Here is a 20,969-nt window from a genome sequence, read left to right on the forward strand (position 1 = left end):
TCCTTTTCCCACCCGCGCATGGTCGGCTCGATGTATCCATCTGGCCTTCCATTCCAACCTTGAAAGCAGAGTTCAACAAGATGTGAAGAATAAGGGCTCTATTGTCTCAAAAAGAAGTCGCGTTTACTTCATCCCGGGAAACATTTGTCCTTCACGTAGCAAACACGCGCACTGAGGTGCAAGCGCTTTTAAATACTGATCTCCAACTTCATTTTGGTACCCTGATTCAGACTATCTTTAATGCCTCGTCAACAAGTGGCATGGCTCATTTTTTTAAAATTGTGGGCTCCGGCCTTGTGACCTCCTTTCAAACTATTTTTGGTGTGATCCCGGCCTTTTTTCATTCTATTTTTTCCAGCGTCTTCGGAGGTCTCCCTTTACTTCTCGCCCTCATAGCTGGAATACTTTTGTTGATCTGTGCCCTGCGCTATGGATGCACAACTTGCGTCACACGACAACATGTCCCGGCTGCTCCATCTTCGTAACCGGATGCTTGAATACTATGGCACTTTACCACTGGCAAATCTAAGCATAGCCTATGGATTGTCCTTCCGGTTTCCCTACTTTACTTGTGTGCAGCCCGTCTTTCATTGCCTAGATTGTCCGTTCCAATGGGCTCTGGATTTGTGTCTGTCGAACTCTGTGTCTCCTGCCCCGGATTATGATCGGCTAATGAGCCCCTTAGTGGCTCATGAGTTGGACTGTTCTGGCGTCGGGATTATGGCCTGTGGAGCAGTACATGGAGTCCTTGGGAATTGGGATATCGGAACGGCTGCAATTGACTTCTTAGCAAGCAGTTATCTTGAAGAACACGCCAGTTGTCCTCGTCTGGTGCTGGAGGCTCCGGTGGTTGAGTAGCATGCATGTTCCTTCCTCGTCCTGAACTGGATGGCTGATAATTTTGCGGAACCATCCAATGATTTCCTCTTGGAAGCTGTTGCAACTTATTGTGCTTATACATTGATGGATTGACTTTTGTACTATCATTTCGTCCTACGTCCTTCAATGATGGTTTTTTTATCCTCTACATGTTTTTTTTATTTTTTCTTCGAACTTTTTCACTTACCTTATATGGACTTACAGTTCATGCCCTTGGTTCCGTTCTATCAAACTTGAACTCTGCGTTCTTGCAAGTGCGCCCCTACTGGTTAGTGGTCCGATCAAGGGGGTTGTAGTGAAGATCGTTATCTATATATGTACAATGCTAAGTTAGCACAACCGCGTTAGATATTAGAAAGCCATCTTGCTGCTTTTGCTGCTTTTGCACACGACACTGTAGTCACATGTTATTAAATTGAGAAATGCTTACTCGACTTTGCTTCACATGAGAACTTTCTGTTGTTCACATCCCAAACAGTGAGCAGCGACCTTTGTCTGTACACAGTGTAAAGAAACAGTCTGGGTCGCTAGACGGTGCATTTTGTTGGGTTCAGGTTGATTGGCCAACTATTTTAGCCATAACACGCACGCAGCTGCAAATGCCTGAAAGTCGGGTGCTTTTAATATTGCAGTGTTACATGTTTTCATTACATTCAGAAGAAGAGCTTTCCCAGGAGCAGAGCCTAGCTGATCCTGTGATGTGATCTCACTGAGCTGATCTTTACGGTATGGGGTTCCCCATTCAAGCCTAGAGACCTTTTACTAGTCTAATAATAATACTATTAGTTTGCTAGAGAAAGGAAGGTGGCTTAGATCCACTGTCATTTTAGTATGATTACTCCTTTCATTTTCTATGGTATTTGTGAGGGCTTAGTATTCCTCTCTTATTATTCTCATGAGAACTCCGGAACCACCCGTCCCATAATGCATTAGGATAGGGTGTGACTTGTGTACTTTCTCACTCTGCAGTGAGGAGGAATCAGCTGACCTGCTCAGCGTATAAGCACAAAGCTACTGATCTCTGGTGCTTGGCTTTGCTTCCTGGTAATTTGAGCCACGCCCCTTTCCTGGTTCTTTACGAACAAACTTCTTGTCAAGACTACTCCGTTGGATACTGTGTTACTTTTCGTGGAGACGGAACAGAACTATTGGAACCCCTTGGATATTGCTGCTGTTCGAGCGCGAGTGCGCGCTATTGGTGATTACCCTCTTCCATCATCTTTTGCTTATCGCAGCGCAAGGACGCGCTGACTGGAGACTTTATTTTGACTTCTTGGCTCAAGCGCAAGGGCGCGTTGGGTTCAGAACACTCACACCTGATTCCTCTCACCGTAAGAACGCGACTACTTTTCTTTCCCTGCTGCAAGCTGACTCGCTATGAAAACAATAGCGGGACTGTAGTAAGAGCGCTAAGTACGCGCTACCAGACTTACACTTCAAAGAAGTATCGTGGACGAAGCCTGCAGCGATATTGTTATGAGAAGATAAGGGTCCACATATAGACGGGCTGGAGATCTTGAAATTGGAGCTAGAAAACAAACAAGTTCTTTGTGGATTATTGATCGCCCCTCAGCCATCACGTAAGTGCTAATGTGTGGATACAGAGTACGAGACTGTTTTGTTTTTGTGGTTAAAACCCCAGGGTGTCAACTGCCTATGTCCTTGCTGGTAGAACTGTACTCGCAGAGCTTTTTTAAGTCCATCAGCGGTGGCCATTCTGGGATCTTTCCTTTTGGTTCGTATTTACCGTTTGTGTGACTACGCCTGATATTGTCCTAACATAAAGTTATGGAGATTCAACTCCCGAGACCTGCGATGTAAGTGTGAGGGAGTACACAAGAATACACTAGAATAAGAGAGTCTAACACCTCCTAATCTATTGTTGTTTCCTCTTACACCTATTCTTTTGTGTTTTGTCGTTACCACAAGGATCTTCCTCTCCTATGTCCCTCCTGCTTACCTACCGAACAATCTAGAAGTTTCTTGGTGGCTCATCCTGGTCTCTTCACTCCCCAGATATTACTCTCTTGTCTTGCTGTTAAATAGGCAAGGGGTGTGTCATCTCTGGGGAGAGGAAAGGCATTTCCTTCGCTCCTGCGGATACTGGTTCACACTGGTCCAGAAGTCCCAAAGTCTTTACAGAAAAGCCAAGCCCACGGTTATATTATCCCCTGAGCGAAGATGGATAAGGGCGCCTCTTATGAGACCCTTATGGATGACACCATGTCTCTTGTAACCCCCCAAACCTCCATGAATGAGTTGGTGGCTGTGGTCACCAACTTACAAGCTGAGCTTAGCATCCTGAGGGGCGAAAATCAACGCCTAGTAACTGAACTCGAGGTTCTAAAGACACATAGACAGGTAGACAATAAAACACCTGACACTATTCCCAAATCCAAGAGGAGTTACATTCAGCCCGCTCATTTTCAGGTCCCTACCCTTGCCGCTACATCTACGAGTGCGGTTTCGTCCTCCGCACCAGTTAATGTGACCGTAATGACACCTCCCCAAACTCCTTTAGCGATGCCAGAAAGATTCAGTGGGGATAGCAGCAAGTATGGGATATTTATAAATCAGTGCCATCTTCAGTTTTTATGTAGAGCGGCATCTTTTCCAGACGACGCGGCTAAAGTTGCTTTTATTATTTCATACCTTAGTGGTAATGCTGCCTTGTGGGCTGTACCTCTTGTAGAAAATGACGACCCTGTATTATATGACCTCTCTAGATTTAAAGAACGAATGAGAAGCCTTTTTGATCGCCATTCCTACATGCAGGCAAGTGATAACGAATTGCTAAATCTTAAATAAGGATCTAAAGATCTTTTGACGTATATCACTACCTTCAATAGGTTAGTGGCCGAAACTCAATGGCCCGAGGAAAAAAGAACCTCCTTGTTTTACCGAGGTCTCAAAGATGAACTTAAAGATATTTTATCCCAAATAGTAGACCCCCCGGAGGATTGTTCTTCTTTTATAGATCTGGTGGTTAAACTGGACCATAGATTAGTTGAGAGAAAAGGAGAAAAGACCAAGAGTGACTATACCCGTCTTTTTCTGGCTAAAAGCGAGAAGAAGGAACCCAAAGATACCGTGGACCCATGCAGATAGGGGGTGTTAGGGGCCCTCTATCTATAGAGGAAAGAGAAAAACGTAGGAAATGGAATCTGTGCTTATATTGTGGCAAGGGGGGCCACTTTGCACGATAGTGTTTGGTCAAACCTAAAAATCCCGTGAAGAATATGGCATCCAGATCTGGAGAGGTAGCGCTGACGGAAAACTGAAAGACTTGAACAGTCTAGAGATCGCTTGTTCAAGTCCGACACGCTTACAGGTCTCTCATTTCCTGGCTAATACTGTAGCACTTGTCCCCAAACATTTGACTATTTCAGTGGTAGTGGTATTACCTTCTCAACTTAGGAAGACTTTGTCAGTCTTGATTGATTCTGGCACAACCGGTAATTTCCTAGACATAGCATTAGCTAAAGCGTTGGGGATAGAATTCATCCCTAAGGCTCAACCTGAAAAAGTACGAGCCGTAGATGGGACAGAACTCTCCTCTGGGTTGATCACTTATCAGACGCCTAGTCTTATGTTAATATGTGATAACGGTCACACGGAAGCCCTTACTTTTGATCTAATAGATGCCCCTAACTTTGGTGCAATTCTGGGTGTCCCATGGCTACAAGTGCACAATCCCCTTATTGATTGGACATCGAGAAAAATCACATTACGCTCCTCGTATTGCTTGATGCATTGCTACAAAGATGTTGCCCATTGGCAGGCCCCGTTATGTTGTGCTTTATCTTAACCCGAAGTCTCTGTCCTACCCCCTGTATATGTGGAGTATGCAGGGGTGTTTGATGAGGTAAGAGCTATAGCCTTTCCACCTCATCGGTCCTATGACTGTACAATTGATTTGGTGCCGGGGGCACAACTTCCTGTCAGTCGGGTGTATGCCCTTACTGAACAAGAAACACAATATCTGTCAGAATACTTACAGGATATGTTGCAAAAAGGGTTCATCCGCCATTCCACTTCCCCAGTTTGCTCCCCTATTTTTTTTTATTCCCAAACGCGAAGGACGTCTGAGAGCTTGTCTGGACTATAGAGCACTGAACAAAGTGACCATCAAAAATAAGTACCCTCTTCTCCTCATCTCCACTCTATTGGATCAAATGAGAAAACCTAAGATCTTTACAAAATTAGACCTACGAGGGGCCTATCATTTGATTCGAGTTAGAGAGGGGGATGAGTGGAAGACGGCATTTCGCACAAAGTTCGGGCTTTTTGAATATTGTGTAATGCCCTTTGGCCTATGCAATGCCCCGGCGGCATTCCAATTCTTTGTGAATTATATTTTAAGGGAATACTTGGATATTTTTGTCATCGTTTACATCGATGATATCCTGATTTACACTCAGACTACTCAGGAACACGTGACACATGTGAAATTGATTTTACAACGATTACAAGATCATAACCTGTTTGCGAAATTGGACAAATGCTTTTTTTCATGTCCAAAGAGTAGAATTCTTGGGGTTTGTTATCTCCCCCGCAGGCATCCATATGGACCCAACCAAGGTAACAGCTATTACTAAATGGAGTAGTCCCAAGACAGTCAAGGAAGTACAATCCTTTTTAGGGTTTGCCAATTTCTATCGGAGATTTATTAACCATTTCTCTGATATAGTTTCCCCCATAACCCGGTTGTTAAAAAAAGGAGTAGTTTTTGAGTGGGATGAGGCTGCCGAGAAAGCCTTTCAACAATTGAAAGACTGCTTCATTTCGGCTCCCATCATTCACCACGCAGATGCAACTCAGCCATATTATGTAGAGGCTGACGCATCTCAGTTCGCGGTGGGAGGGGTTCTTTCGCAAAGAGACTCGCAATCTGGGGTTCTTCACCCTGTAGCCTATTTTTCGAAGACCCTATCACAGGCAGAACAAAATTATTCTGTCGGAGAACGAGAACTCTTAGCCATTAAAATGGCCTTTCAAGAATGGCGTCATTACCTGTTAGGGTCACCTCACACCATTACCATATACTCAGACCACCGGAACCTTCAGTTCTATAGGTCTGCCCGAGCTCTCACTCCCAGACAGATGAGATGGGTCTCCTTTTTTTATGAATACGATTTTATAATCACATTTCGCCCCGGCTCCCAACAAGGGAAAGCTGACGCCTTGTCTCGTCTAGGTAGAGAACATAAAAACACAGAGGAACCCCCCATGCCCATCATCCCCTCTAACAAGATCGTGGCTGGTACAGACACAGCAGATTCATTTGCAACACAAATAACGCTTGCCTTCGCTAACATGGATAGAGAGAGTTGGCTGAAGGATCCAAAGAACACGATAGTAGATGATATGTTCTATCATGAGAAACGGCTATTCCTCCCTACTAGAGAAATTTGTGACCTCATCATTAGATGGTGTCATACTTTACCTATGGCTGGGCACCCTGGGGGAGAAAAAACAGTTGCAACATGCCAAAGATGGTTTTGGTGGAAGGGCATGACTCAAGACATAGAGGAATTCATTAAGGCTTGTCCTACGTGTGCACGACAGAAATCCTCACACGTGCTCCGGCTGGTCTGTTGATGACGTTACCTATCCCTGACACTCCCTGGTCTTCCATTAGCATGGACTTCATCACAGATCTCCCGCCTATTCAAGGTTTCACCACTATATTAGTGATAGTAGACATGTTATCAAAAATGGCCCATTTCATCCCCCTCAAGAAAGTACCCTCTGCCTTAGGTCTTACTGAAGTGTTTATCAACAATATAGTCAAATTACACGGGTTACCGTCTGTCATTTTTTTCAGATAGAGGCCCGCAATTTGTGTCCAAATTCTGGCAGGGTTTATGTAAGAGTCTTCATATAGACCTTCGTCTCTCTTCAGCGTATCACCCACAAACGGATGGACAAACGGAGAGAACAAATCAGACACTTGAACAGTATCTCCGCTGTTTAACAAGCACTACCTCTAACGACTGGCTGCAAGCACTCCCTGTGGCAGAATTCGCCTACAATAATACCATGCATTCTGCTTCTAAGATTTCCCCCTTCTTTTTCACTACTGGCTACCATCCTAAATTCCTGCCTCTTTCCCTACCACCCTCTGACATACAAGCAGTAGCGGACCACTATACTCAGCTCAAAAATATCTGGGAACAAGCCAAAATACACCTGCTTGAAGCCAAACAATCCATGAAAACACAAGCAGACAAACATAGACGCCCTGCCCCCGAGTACACTGTGGGAGAACGAGTTTGGCTTTCCACAAGGAATCTCCAATTGCCAGGGCCTCGTAAGTTGCAACCTCGATACATTGGGCCTTTCCCCATTTCTCATATCATCAATCCCGTTACCTGTAAGTTATAACTGCCACCTGAAATGCGAATCCACCCAGTCTTTCATACCTCCCTACTTAGATCCTATACCCCTCCTTCCTTCCCTGAGCCCCCGCCACCTCCTATAACTGTAGAAGGAGAGCTAGAATATGAAGTCAAAAGAATACTTGATTCACGCCGAATCAGAGGCAAGCTACAATATCTCATTGATTGGGTAGGGTATGCCCCAGAAGATAGAACGTGGGAACCCTCTGAAAATATACATGCCCCTAGGTTGATAAAAAACTTTCATGCTAGATACCCCTCCAAGCCAAAACCTAGGAAAGGGCCGTTAGGGGGGAGAACTGTGAGGGCTTAGTATTCCTCTCTTATTATTCTCATGAGAACTTCGGAACCACCCGTCCCATAATGCATTAGGATAGGTTGTGACTTGTGTACTTTCTCACTCTGCAGTGAGGAGGGATCAGCTGATCTGCTCAGCGTATAAGCGCAAAGCTACTGATCTCTGGTGCTTGGCTTTGCTTCCTGGTTTTTTGAGCCACGCCCCTTTCCTGGTTCTTTACGAACAAACTTCTTGTTGAGACTACTCCGTTGGATACTGTGTTACTTTTCGTGGAGACGGAACAGAACTATTGCAACCCCTTGGATATTGCTGCTGTTCGAGCGCGAGTGTGCGCTATTGGTGATTACCCTCTTCCATCATCTTTTGCTTATCGCAGCGCAAGGACGCGCTGACTGGAGACTTTATTTTGACTTCTTGGCTCAAGCGCGAGGGCGCGTTGGGTTCAGAACACTCACACCTGATTCCTCTCACCGTAAGAACGCGACTACTTTTCTTTCCCTGCTGCAAGCTGACTCGCTATGAAAACAATAGCGGGACTGTAGTAAGAGCGCTAGGTGCGCGCTACCAGACTTACACTTCAAAGAAGTATCGTGGACGAAGCCTGCAGCGATATTGTTATGAGAAGATAAGGGTCCACATATAGACGGGCTGGAGATCTTGAAATTGGAGCTAGAAAACAAACAAGTTCTTTGTGGATTATTGATTGCCCCTCAGCCATCACGTAAGTGCTAACGTGTGGATACAGAGTACGAGACTGTTTTGTTTTTGTGGTTAAAACCCCAGGGTGTCAACTGCCTATGTCCTTGCTGGTAGAACTGTACTCGCAGAGCTTTTTTAAGTCCATCAGCGGTGGCCATTCTGGGATCTTTCCTTTTGGTTCGTATTTACCGTTTGTGTGACTACGCCTGATATTGTCCTAACATAAAGTTATGGAGATTCAACTCCTGAGACCTGCGATGTAAGTGTGAGGGAGTACACAAGAATACACTAGAATAAGAGAGTCTAACACCTCCTAATCTATTGTTGTTTCCTCTTACACCTATTCTTTTGTGTTTTGTCGTTACCACAGGTATCTTCCTCTCCTATGTCCCTCCTGCTTACCTACCGAACAATCTAGAATTTTCCTGGTGGCTCATCCTGGTCTCTTCACTCCCCAGATATTACTCTCTCGTCTTGCTGTTAAATAGGCAAGGGGTGTGTCATCTCTGGGGAGAGGAATGGCATTTCCTTCGCTCCTGCGGATACTGGTTCACACTGGTCCAGAAGTCCCAAAGTCTTTATAGTATTGTAACAATGCTGATGGTTTTGATTTTAATCGTTTGTCTGCTTATGTTAGCCAAACTGCTGCATCTTAGGACACGAGGTTTATAAAATAAACTCTTTAAACTTTTACCGTGTCTCTGTTTATTCTGTTGTGGACTGATATGAGAATAATTACGAAAAGGTATTTCTGATTCCCACCATTCCTGAGATATACACTAAGTCGCTTTTTCTGGGTTGTCTATACATTGGGACCGCCGAGCTAAACCTCAGATAACGAATGGGACACTGATGCTGTCGGATAAGGGGTTCTGGGTTCTGAGGTGAGTTTTTTGGTACACCACAATTCACTGAGGGCCTGGGTTCCTGCGCATAGTTCTGTGCATAAGCAGAATCCCTGCAACAGTGCCACCCACTTTGTAAAACATGACCCCAGGCCTGCCATTGCAGCCTGGGAGAGCTGTTTTAAACTGCCATTTTGACCTGGAAAAGCAAACCTTTTGCCAGGCCTAAACCTTACTGTTTAACACTTGAAAGTCACCTCTAAGGCAGGCCATAAATGTCCATAGGACAGGGTGCATTGTATTAAAAAAGTAGGACATGTATATTTAATGTTTACATGTCCTGGCACAAAAAATGTGCTAGATTCAGTTTGGCAACAGCTAGAAAAATGGTTCTTGGACACATTTTATTAGTAATTTAAAATCCAACTTAATGGTCGAGTTGGATTCTAAATTACCATTTTGAAAATTATACTTTTAGAAAGTTGTCATTTTTCTGCCTAAAAGCAAAAGGCTTTCCTGCTAGTGTCCTGCTATCAGATGACCCCTGATGGTTCGCCTGTGGTGAGAAGTCTATTGCTCTCAAACAGTGGGCAGTGGGCTCTGGGTGTGGGAAGGGGAGTATTCCCTTGCCAGAATCGCCTGAGCAAGGCCAGACTGGCCATACCAAGCATCGGGCATTTCCCTGGGAGGCTGGAAGGGTGGGAAGCCAGGGGCCAGTGATTTTGTAGCAGTGCACCAGCTTTTAAAGCACCTGCTGCAGAGTTTCTTGTACATTCAGCAGTTTTCAAGAAACAATACAAGTGTAGAGATTACTCTGGTGATTAATGTACCTGCTGGAGAGAGATCAGAGTTTTTTCTAGTGGCAGTTTTGACTCATATAAGGCAGTGCAGAGGGTTATAGGCCTACTGCACAGAATGTGTACCATGCAGATCACAGAACAGTATTTTATGTGCTTTTGTCACAGAGATCCTTTTGTTACTGTGCAGTCCATAAGTTACAATCATAATCTAGCACAGTGAGCTATGGTCTGCTATCAAAGAGCTGAATGCAAACTGCATGGTACAGTTTAGAAAGTTATGCTTTTATCCAGTCTTTCATTATCTTAATGTTACTAAAAAGGGTTTGTTTGGGTAGAAATAAATTGTTATTTGTAAACCCAACTCTAACCACTGTGTTACGTTCTGAATACTGAGTTTGTGCTTCTCCAGACCAAGCAGTCTTACAAAATGCCTACCAGTACGGCATGGATGACATGTGAATGCTACACCTTGTAGTCCCTTTGCCTTATGTAACATTTTCTGTACAATGATTTACACATGTATGATTCACTGTCTCTGTAAGTGTGTGATGTAAAGTGCTCTGACACCCTACACTGGTAAAAGAGTTGCCATAAAACAAATAAAATACATGTGAGAGAGGGGCTATGGAGAGATGAGAGGCACTGTTGGAGGATGAAAGTGAGGAAATCATTAAAGAGCTCCAAAAAAGATTGTCGTATTCTGGTGCACTGCAAGGTCATCATTTACTATGCTCTAAAAGCTAATACAATTGAATATATAATGAAACGTGCTGTAAAATGCACATTTTTGCCATTTTCTTGGGGAGAGTACCCCCTAAACTCCTCATGTAGAGGTCAAGGTCGCTTGCTGCGCTTGCTCACTCTGCACTGTATGTGGGCTGGTCTGACAAAACTTTCCAGGGCTGCTTTGGGTTCCCCGTCCAGCCCCGGGTCTGGGGGCTGTGTCCTGCCCCTTCTTGAGCTTCACAGGATGCCTACCTTGTCACTGACAGACGAAGATTAAACCTAGCCCTGCCTCTCCTTTGCCTGTCTAGTCAGGTTGGCACCAAAGCTAGAGGGAGCCACTATCCAGAACTAATTTGGGGGGGGGTCCACAAAGAATTGCCCTCCACCAGAGGCTGGCACTGGGTATGTAAGTGGCAGCCCTACAAATTCTCATCCGAAGACGCCAGAAAATATGAAGAATCAGAGGAAGGACAGCTCTGTTGTCCGAAAAACCTGAAGGAAGACTAGACCTGCTTGCCTTGAAGCCAGGACTCCAGAAGTGACTCCAAGAGTCAGTTGGCTGCTCTCTTGTTTGAGCTACAGGGAAACAACAAGCTTCCAGAGGCCCTCTTATTTTAAATGGCCATCTGACCAGTTCCAACTGGACCTGACCTGGACCCTGCTGCTGGCCTCTGTTGAAATGAGTCCTAACTCCCAAGTTGTGACTCCCAGGTACTGAACCCATGGCTGATGTTAGAGTGTACTTCTGTCCTGAAAATTGCAAGAAGTGGGACTGAGAAACGTTTTGCCAATGTCAAGAATTCCTGTCATGCCAGGGGAGGAAAACACGCCCTTAGGTAAACAGGAGAGCTGTTACATAACTCAAGGAAAACACGCCCTTATGTAAACAGGAGAGCTGTTACATAACTCAAGGAAAACACGCCCTTATGTAAACAGGAGAGCTGTTACATAACTCAAGGAAAACACGCCCTATAAAGGGAGGAACCGGGAGGTACAACGCTGTCGGATATTGTGTTTACACCGACGTACCTGCTTAGTGAAGAGCAGTGTTCCGGAGTGGTGCTCCAGTAAGGCAAGAACGGAGGTAGGTCGAGTCGTTACTCCCTGGGCCGTGTCTTGCCCCATCGTCACCTGTGAAGGACCCGGAAGCTCTACCGGATAACCATTGAGCTTCGCTTTTTGACTCGGCTGAGTCAACGCGCAGTGGCGCTTTTGCTGGTTGGAGTCGTAACTCCCAGCCCGACCAGAGATACAGGGACTGCCAGCTGTAACGCACACCAGGAGGTGTTTGCCGCGTTACAGACTCCGAAGTCCACGGGATCGATCGAGCGGCTGCTCTCGGTTCAGTCTTCTTTGCTTGTGATTGGGGTATCGGTGACGCATCACCAGGAGGTGACTCCGCGTCCCGGTGCAGTCTGAGGAAGAGGTTGAGCGGCTGCTCCCTTCAGGTAGAGACCCCGGCTGGGTGTTTCCCTGACTCCTCGATTCTCCCCAACACTCTTCGTGCCCCTCACAGCCTACCGATTGGCATTGTCGGCCATTTCATTTCTGCCCTCTGTTGGCATACGCCGGGATCGGCGTATATGCAGAGGACGGCTAGGACCATCCGTGCTGTGGGCTGGTAACGTACTTAGCCTGGAGGATTCCAGTGACTATAACCTTTGTTTATTCCTTGTATTATTTTTGCCTTCATTAAAATAACAAAACCTTCACAAGTGGTTGCGTTCTCATTATCGTGTCTGTTAAACGATCCTGAGACGTTCAGGGCGTTACAAAATATCCGACCTTAATAAACACTAACTGTCTCCCGGTCGATAACAGACATGGCAACACTTGATGATGTGCTGGCTGCTTTAGCGACCGTGCAAATTGAATTGGCTGCCTCCAGGCAAGAAACAGCCGATGTAAAAGCCAGACTGGATGCTATCCAATTGGACCCGCTCACGCCCAGCACCTCCCTCACGAACCAGACCCCTGCGGTAGTAGTGGAAATGCCGGTAGCCGTCCCCTTGGCAACACCAGAGAGGTACAGTGGGGATCCTAACACAGTGCAGGTATTCCTCACACAAGTGGCGCTACATTTCTCGTGCAAACCAAGGGCGTTCCCCACGAGTCAGGCTCGTGTGGCTTTCCTTATATCCTATTTGGCTGGAAACGCGGCACAATGGGCCGTACCTCTGGTGAGCAGGGACGACCCCATCTTATGTGATTGGGGTGCTTTTCGCGAGGAATTTCTGAAGGTCTTCGACAGAAGGGCTGACTCGTACACGGCGGACCGTGAAATGCTTGAGTTGAGACAGGGATCCAACGACCTGGTGCAGTATCTCAACGCGTTCCGAAGGCTGGTTGCGGAAACCAAGTGGCCTGTTGCTAAACAGACGGCGCTCTTCCATCACGGGCTGTGCGAGGAGCTCAAGGACGCCGTGGCTCATATTGACCCACAACCCAAGACATGTGAGGGCCTTATCAACCTGGTATTACGGCTGGAACATAGGCTAAGTGAAAGAAAGGGGGATCATGGGAGAAAAGGAAAATCCCTTCCATCCTATGTGACAGTGGGAAGTCCTGAAACTGCCACCGCATCCAAGGGAGAACCCATGGACATCGGCGCAATACGAGCGAGCCTCACAGCCACGGAGAAAGAGTCACGCCGTAAACAAGGATTGTGCCTATATTGTGGCAAAAAAAGGCCACTACGTACGTGAATGCCCTGCCAAACCGAAGACGTCACGTTATCGGGCCAACCGGTCGGTAACAGCCGTAGTGGACGTACCGGCGGAAAACTAGAGGACTCCCAGACCAAAGAAGGGGCATCTCGGAGTCACTCATCCATCCCTTCACTTTCCAACTCGGTCACTAAGGGACAACGACACCTGTTTCTCACGGTGCACGTGGGAGTGCATGACCAGTGGATACCCGTTGTGGCCATGGTGGATTCAGGGGCCACTGGCATGTTTATGGACCACAACGAGGCATGCAGGCTAGGGCTAGTGCTTCTTCCCAAAGCTGTACCCGAAGACGTCTATGCTGTAGACGGAAGGCGATTGGTGACGGGGCCCATCGGGCAGCACACGGGGGTCCTTCCGATGAGATGTGGGAGGAACCATTTGGAACAAATCGATTTTAACATCATCCGAGCGCCCCAATATGGCGTCATATTGGGATTGCCGTGGCTACAGAAACACAACCCCTCTGTGGATTGGCCAACACATCGCATCGAACTGACGTCACCGTATTGCATCCTGCATTGTGGAATAAGAACGGAATCCCTTGACGCAGATGAGAGCGGGAGTCAGACGGTGGCTACAGCGGCAGAAAAAGATGTGGCTCTCCCCCAGGCTTATCACAGTTTTGAGGATGTATTTGATGAGGTGAAGGCGGAAGTGCTACCACCACATAGACAGTTTGACTGCCAGATCGACCTGGTGCCAGGGGCCAGCGTTCCCAGCAGCAGGCTGTATGCCCTGACGGAGCCTGAAAACGTGCATCTCCGGGGGTACCTGGATAAACTCCTCAAGCTAGGATTCATCCGCCCGTCCAAGTCTCCGGCCGCCTCGCCACTCTTCTTCATCCCGAAGGCTAATGGGGAGCTGAGAGCCTGTGTGGACTTTAGGGCATTGAATGCGATAACCGTAAAGAATCGGTACCCCTTGCCTCTCATCAGTGTACTTCTGGAACAGGTCAAGAAAGCTCGTATCTACACCAAGTTGGATTTGAAAGGGGCATACCATCTGGTGCGCATGAGGGACGGAGACGAGTGGAAGACCGCCTTTAAGACCAGGTTCGGCCTTTTTGAGTACCTCGTCATGCCGTTCGGTCTGTGCAACGCCCCGGCAGCCTTTCAGTACTTTTTGAATGAGGTATTCAGAGAGGAGTTGGATATCTACGTGGTCGTATATATCGACGACATCCTCATCTATTCGTCCAGTGTGGAGGAGCACGTACACCACGTCAAAGCTGTGCTCCAAAAGCTGAGGGAAAACATGCTGTTTTGTAAACTCAGCAAGTGTGACTTCCACGTCACATCCGTGGAATTCCTCGGAGTGATGCTGAGTCCAGAGGGACAGGAGATGGCAGAACGAAAGATCAAGGCGGTGAAAGAATGGCCGGTGCCCCAAAGCGTGAAGGACGTCCAAAATTTCATTGGCTTCGCCAACTTTTACAGGCGGTTTATAGATGGATTTTCAGGATTGGTGGCCCCAATCACACAGCTACTGAGGAAGTCCAAGGAGTTTTTCTGGTCCCCTGAAGCGAACACAGCCTTTGAGGCCCTGAAAAGCGCCTTTGGTAAGGCGCCGGTGTTGGCTCACCCCGATCCGGATCTCCCCTACGTGGTGGAAGCGGACGCATCGGATGTGGCGCTGGGGGCTATCTTGTCCCAACGCAACCACGACACAGGGGTGCTTCATCCCGTTGCGTACATGTCCCGCAAACTCAACGACGCCGAACGCAACTACCATATTGCGGAGAAGGAGCTTCTCGCAATCAAGGACGCCTTCACCGAATGGAGGCATTGGTTGATGGGGGCAAGACATGTGGTATCGGTGTACACGGACCATCGGAACCTACAGTTCATGACGGCCACAAGACACCTTTCTCCCAGACAGCTGCGGTGGATGATCTTCTTTGCGGGGTTCAACTTTCGCATCACATATCGGCCGGGGACGGAAAACCGGAAGGCGGACGCCCTGTCCCGTCAATCTGCAGTTAAGGAACCAGTGCCTGCGACCGAGCATTCCATCATTTCCCCGAGGATGGTATTGGGGGTTATCCAACCGGATACTTTCCTGAGGGGAATAAAGAGAGGGATCAGGTCATTCGCATGGCGGAGGTGGCTCCTCAGTCACAGAGAATGGCAGCTGAAGGACGGGATACCCCTGAAGGGCAGGTGCCTATTGATACCCACGCCTAGGCTAACGAAACAAGCATTCATCTGGTGCCATGACTCTCCATGCGCAGGTCATTTGGGCTTTGAAAAAACGGTGGCTAGCATGGGACGGCATTTCTGGTGGCCAACCATGAGAGTGGATGTCAGGAGGTGGGGACAGGAGTGTCCTACGTGTGCTACCATGAAGGCCGACCATGGCCGAACCCAAGGGCTCTTACATCCACTTCCGACCCCGGATAGACCATGGGATAGCATATCTCTGGACTTCGTGGTGGGCCTACCGGTAGACCAGGGGATGACGGCAATACTGGTGGTGGTGGATTACTTGACGAAAATGGGGCACTTCATCCCCTGCAAGAGAGTCCCTACGGCCGGGGAATTGGCGTCACTACTCCTAAAGAATGTGGTACGACTGCATGGATTACCTGGGGTGATCGTGTCGGACCGGGGGTCGCAGTTTACTGCGCAATTCTGGAAGACTTGGTGCACTGCGCTGCATGTTAAGATCGCCCTGTCCACCAGCTACCACCCTCAAACGGACGGCCAAACCGAGCGCCTGAACCAAACGCTCAAACAGTATCTGCGATGTTTTGTGGACCAGGGCAGGGAAGAATGGGTCGACTTGCTATGGGTTGCAGAGATAGCCTATAACAACGCCACTCACAGCTCCACACAGTCATCTCCGTTCTATAGCAACTATGGCCAACATCCCAGGTTCTTGCCATTTCTACATCCGTTCAGAGAGGACAGGATTCCCGCCACAGCGGACAGGGTGGCACACATAAAAGACACGTTGATGCGTTCAAGGGCTGTCCTAATAGAGGCCAAGAGAAGATACAAGGCTGCGGCAGACAGGAAGAGAAGGCCCGGACCACTGTACCGCACTGGAGACTACGTCTGGATATCCACAAGAAACATGAGGTTTCGAAAGAACAGTGTGTTCCATCCCAAGTACATGGGCCCCTATCGAATTACCAAGTGTATGGGTCCCGTGAACGTGAAGGTGTGCTTGCCCCAGTCATTGCGGATACACCCTGTCTTTCATGTATCATTGCTCAAACCAGCACCCTCCAAGCCGTCTGGGACACCCAGGCCGGTATGCGTGGAGTCGGAGGTGGAGTATGAAGTGTCGGGCATACGGGCGTCCAAATGGCGCAGGGGGAAGCTGTGGTACCTGGTTGCGTGGAAAGGCTATGGCCCGGAGAAGCAGTCATGGGAACCGGCTGAAGGGGTTCATGCTCCGCGCTTGGTCTCCTTGTTCCATCGGCGTTTTCCTGCCAGCGCTGGACCCGTGGGGAGCCGCTGAGAGGGAGGATGTACTGTCAAGAATTCCTGTCATGCGAGGGGAGGAAAACACGCCCTTAGGTAAACAGGAGAGCTGTTACATAACTCAAGGAAACACGCCCTTATGTAAACAGGAGAGCTGTTACATAACTCAAGGAAAACACGCCCTTATGTAAACAGGAGAGCTGTTACATAACTCAAGGAAAACACGCCCTATAAAGGGAGGAACCGGGAGGTACAACGCTGTCGGATATTGTGTTTACACCGACGTACCTGCTTAGTGAAGAGCAGTGTTCCGGAGTGGTGCTCCAGTAAGGCAAGAACGGAGGTAGGTCGAGTCGTTACTCCCTGGGCCGTGTCTTGCCCCATCGTCACCTGTGAAGGACCCGGAAGCTCTACCGGATAACCATTGAGCTTCGCTTTTTGACTCGGCTGAGTCAACGCGCAGTGGCACTTTTGCTGGTTGGAGTCGTAACTCCCAGCCCGACCAGAGATACAGGGACTGCCAGCTGTAACGCACACCAGGAGGTGTTTGCCGCGTTATAGACTCGGAAGTCCACGGGATCGATCGAGCGGCTGCTCTCGGTTCAGTCTTCTTTGCTTGTGATTGGGGTATCGGTGACGCATCACCAGGAGGTGACTCCGCGTCCCGGTGCAGTCTGAGGAAGAGGTTGAGCGGCTGCTCCCTTCAGGTAGAGACCCCGGCTGGGTGTTTCCCTGACTCCTCGATTCTCCCCAACACTCTTCGTGCCCCTCACAGCCTACCGATTGGCATTGTCGGCCATTTCATTTCTGCCCTCTGTTGGCATACGCCGGGATCGGCGTATATGCAGAGGACGGTTAGGACCATCCGTGCTGTGGGCTGGTAACGTACTTAGCCTGGAGGATTCCAGTGACTATAACCTTTGTTTATTCCTTGTATTATTTTTGCCTTCATTAAAATAACAAAACCTTCACAAGTGGTTGCGTTCTCATTATCGTGTCTGTTAAACGATCCTGAGACGTTCAGGGCGTTACAGCCAACTTTCTGCCTGGGGAACCGATGGAGACTCAGATCGCTGTCCAAAGCTGCAGCCATCAACGTTGAATCCCCAGTCGGCCTCAACTTTCTAGGTTCCTGTTAAGGTCTTCTGAATTTCGGAAAAAAAGTCTACGTCTGAACGTAGAGGGCTTCATCAGCACTGACACTGAGCAGCACCTGATTGACGTTGATGCTGCCTGGGCAACGACTTTGCCCATAGGAGCTTTCCCGCCATTATTTTTTTTTTTTTTTTTTTTTTTTTTGAAACCGTTTATTGCAGTTTGCAAAAGTTACAGGTATGGGCCTACAACCACCCGGCCGGCCGCTAGAGTATCAAAAGCATATTGCGTACATACAGTAAAAGTCTCTCAGCAGTGCAGAGTAGGAAAACAGGAGTAATCGATGGTGCAGGCCACACGGCTCCATGCCCACAGTACGTTCCATTTTCTTAAAGCAAAACAACACCAAAAAACCACACCCGCAAGGCAACCCGCAATCCAAAATGACAACACGTGCTCCATAAGTGGGGGATCAAAACCAGCAGCAAAACTCTGAAGAGGGGAATGGGAGTAGATCAGGGACTGGGGGACCGCGCGCCCGCGGCCGAGGGAGGGGGGCCGTCTAGGGAGACGGAGCAGGCGAGGCAGCCGGTAGGAGTGGCGGTTCACAAATACCCCCGCGGTAGGCGTTCCAGGGGCCCCAGAGTTTCACCCACGCCCCAGGCTTACCCCTCGCCACATACACCACCTTTTCACGAAACATACACCAATCCATATGCTCTTTCCAGGCCGACACCGCAGGGGGCCTCTGGGATCCCCACAATTGAGCAATATCACGCTTAGCTATCATGTATCCCAGAGTCACCCACCGCGTCTGCGGGACCGAATAGTCATTTGGTTCCCAGACATTCAGCAAGCATCTCCTCGCTTCAGGCAGCAGCGCGACACGCGTCACCACTCGCAGGACCTCATGCACACCACGCCAGAATCGCTCCACCTTCGGGCACTCCCACAGTATATGCATGAAAGTCGCCAATGCACCACAGCCACGCTTACACATTCCGTCACCAGCAAAACCCATACGCAAAAGCCTTGGCCCCGTCACGTAAACCCGGTGAAGGATCTTGAGCTGGACGAAACGAAGGCGAGCCGGGATGGCCACCTCTTTCGGAGAGGCCACCGCAGAAATCCAATCCTCGTCGTCCAGCTCCAGCCCGTCGGCAACCCAAGCCTCGCGGAGACTAGTCAGCAGGCACGATCTATCGTTGATCAGTTTTTTGTATATGAGGGAGATCGTGCTGTCCGGGACATGGCCATCTAGCACTCTGTCCTCCAGGGGGGAAGACTCCGGAATGGATGCGACATCCGGGAAGACGGAGCCCAGCGCATGGCGGACTTGTAGGTACCGAAAGTACTCACTGCCCTGCAGCTGAAACTCCGCCTGCAGCGTCTCAAAAGTTTTAAATCCCCCCCTCGTCCAGAGATCTCCCACCGTGCTGATTCCGATCGTGTCCCACTTCTCGAAGCCCTTCGACGTCCACAGGGAGCCCAACCTCTCAGACGCATACAGCGGTGACGCCCGGGTCAAACGGTCCTTCCACCCCATAGCTGCATTAGCCGCGTGCCAGACACGCACCATGACACGCGTCGGTCCCGTCAAACGGGAGTCGGGCGCGCCAGAGTAGAGCGCTCGATTATAATCGCCACCGGGCAGGAGCATCTTGTCCATCTCAAATGCCGGGTTCAAGGCGGGCCCGTAAAGGCCATGATTAATTGCAGCTAGTTGGGAGGCCCAGTAATACCGTTTAATGTCCGGGAGGGCGACCCCTCCATCGTACCACGGGAGCGTCAATTTAGCCAGAGCAATACGCGGCCTCCCGTCCCAGAACAGGCGCCGCTGGAGGCCCTCCACCTCACGGAAGTAGCGTGCCGGAACCAAGTCCATAGTATTCTGGAGGGCGTAGAGGAAGCGCGGCAGGGCCATCATTTTAAACAAGGCCGCTCGACCGAGCGGCGAAAGCGGCAGACGCCGCCAGCGAACCACGTCCTCCCTCAAACGCTGGAGGGGGGGCAGCAAATTCCGCTCATAGCGGGCCTCCGGGTCAAGAGTGATATATATACCCAGGTACCGAAAACCTTGGGAGGCAATCTGGATCGGACAGTCCCGTGGTAGGACCGGAGCCTCCCCGGAGAGCACATAGACACAAGATTTCGCCCAGTTGATGACGAGGCCTGAGTTGCGACCGAATGAGCGCAAAACATCAACCAGGACGATCAGTGATTCACGCGGGGAGGCGAGATACAGAAGGATATCGTCAGCATAGAGGGACACACGGTCCTCATGCTCGGGGGTCCAGCGGAGACCACGGATAGAAGGGTGCCACCGCAGCCACTCCGCCAGGGGCTCCAGGGCCAGGGCAAACAGAAGAGGCGACAGGGGGCAACCCTGTCGCGTGCCCCGCCCCAGCGCGAATGGGGCCGAGACTCGCCCATTCACCACCACCTGCGCCAACGGGCCCGAATATAGCAATTTGACCCAGCTAATGAAACCCGGGCCAAACCCAAACTTCGCCAGCATCGCCCAGATGTATGGCCATTCAAGCGTATCAAACGCCATGGTGGCGTCCAAGGACGCCAAGATGGCCGGCTCCCGCACAAATGGGACACGCGCGAGCACCCCGTGTAAGCGCCGCAAATTGAGCGCCGTGTTGCGGTGAGGTATAAAGCCCGATTGGTCTTGGTGGACCAAATCGCCCACCACGCCAACCAACCGGTTGGCCAACACCTTGGCGAGGATTTTGGGCTCTGCGTTCAAAAGCGAAATCGGCCTATAGGATGTGACCCGTTCACGGGGCTTCCCCTCCTTGTGGATCACCACAATTGTGGCCAGACGCTGGTCCGGCGGGAGGGAACCCTGCGAGTGGGCCGCCAGGAACATCGCGCGCAGGTGGGGCGCCAACACATCCGGGCGTAGCTTGTATAGCTCAATGGGAATACCATTGGGGCCCATGGCCTTGCCGGATGCAACCGAGCGAATAGCCAAGGCAATTTCGTCCGAGGTGGGAGGGGCGTCCAGCGAGTCCCTGTCCTCCACCGTAAGGGAGGGCAGTGCGATGTCCCGAAGCAAGG

This window comes from Triturus cristatus, chromosome 6 (assembly GCF_964204655.1).
Source record: "Triturus cristatus chromosome 6, aTriCri1.1, whole genome shotgun sequence".
NCBI lineage: Eukaryota > Metazoa > Chordata > Amphibia > Caudata > Salamandridae > Triturus > Triturus cristatus.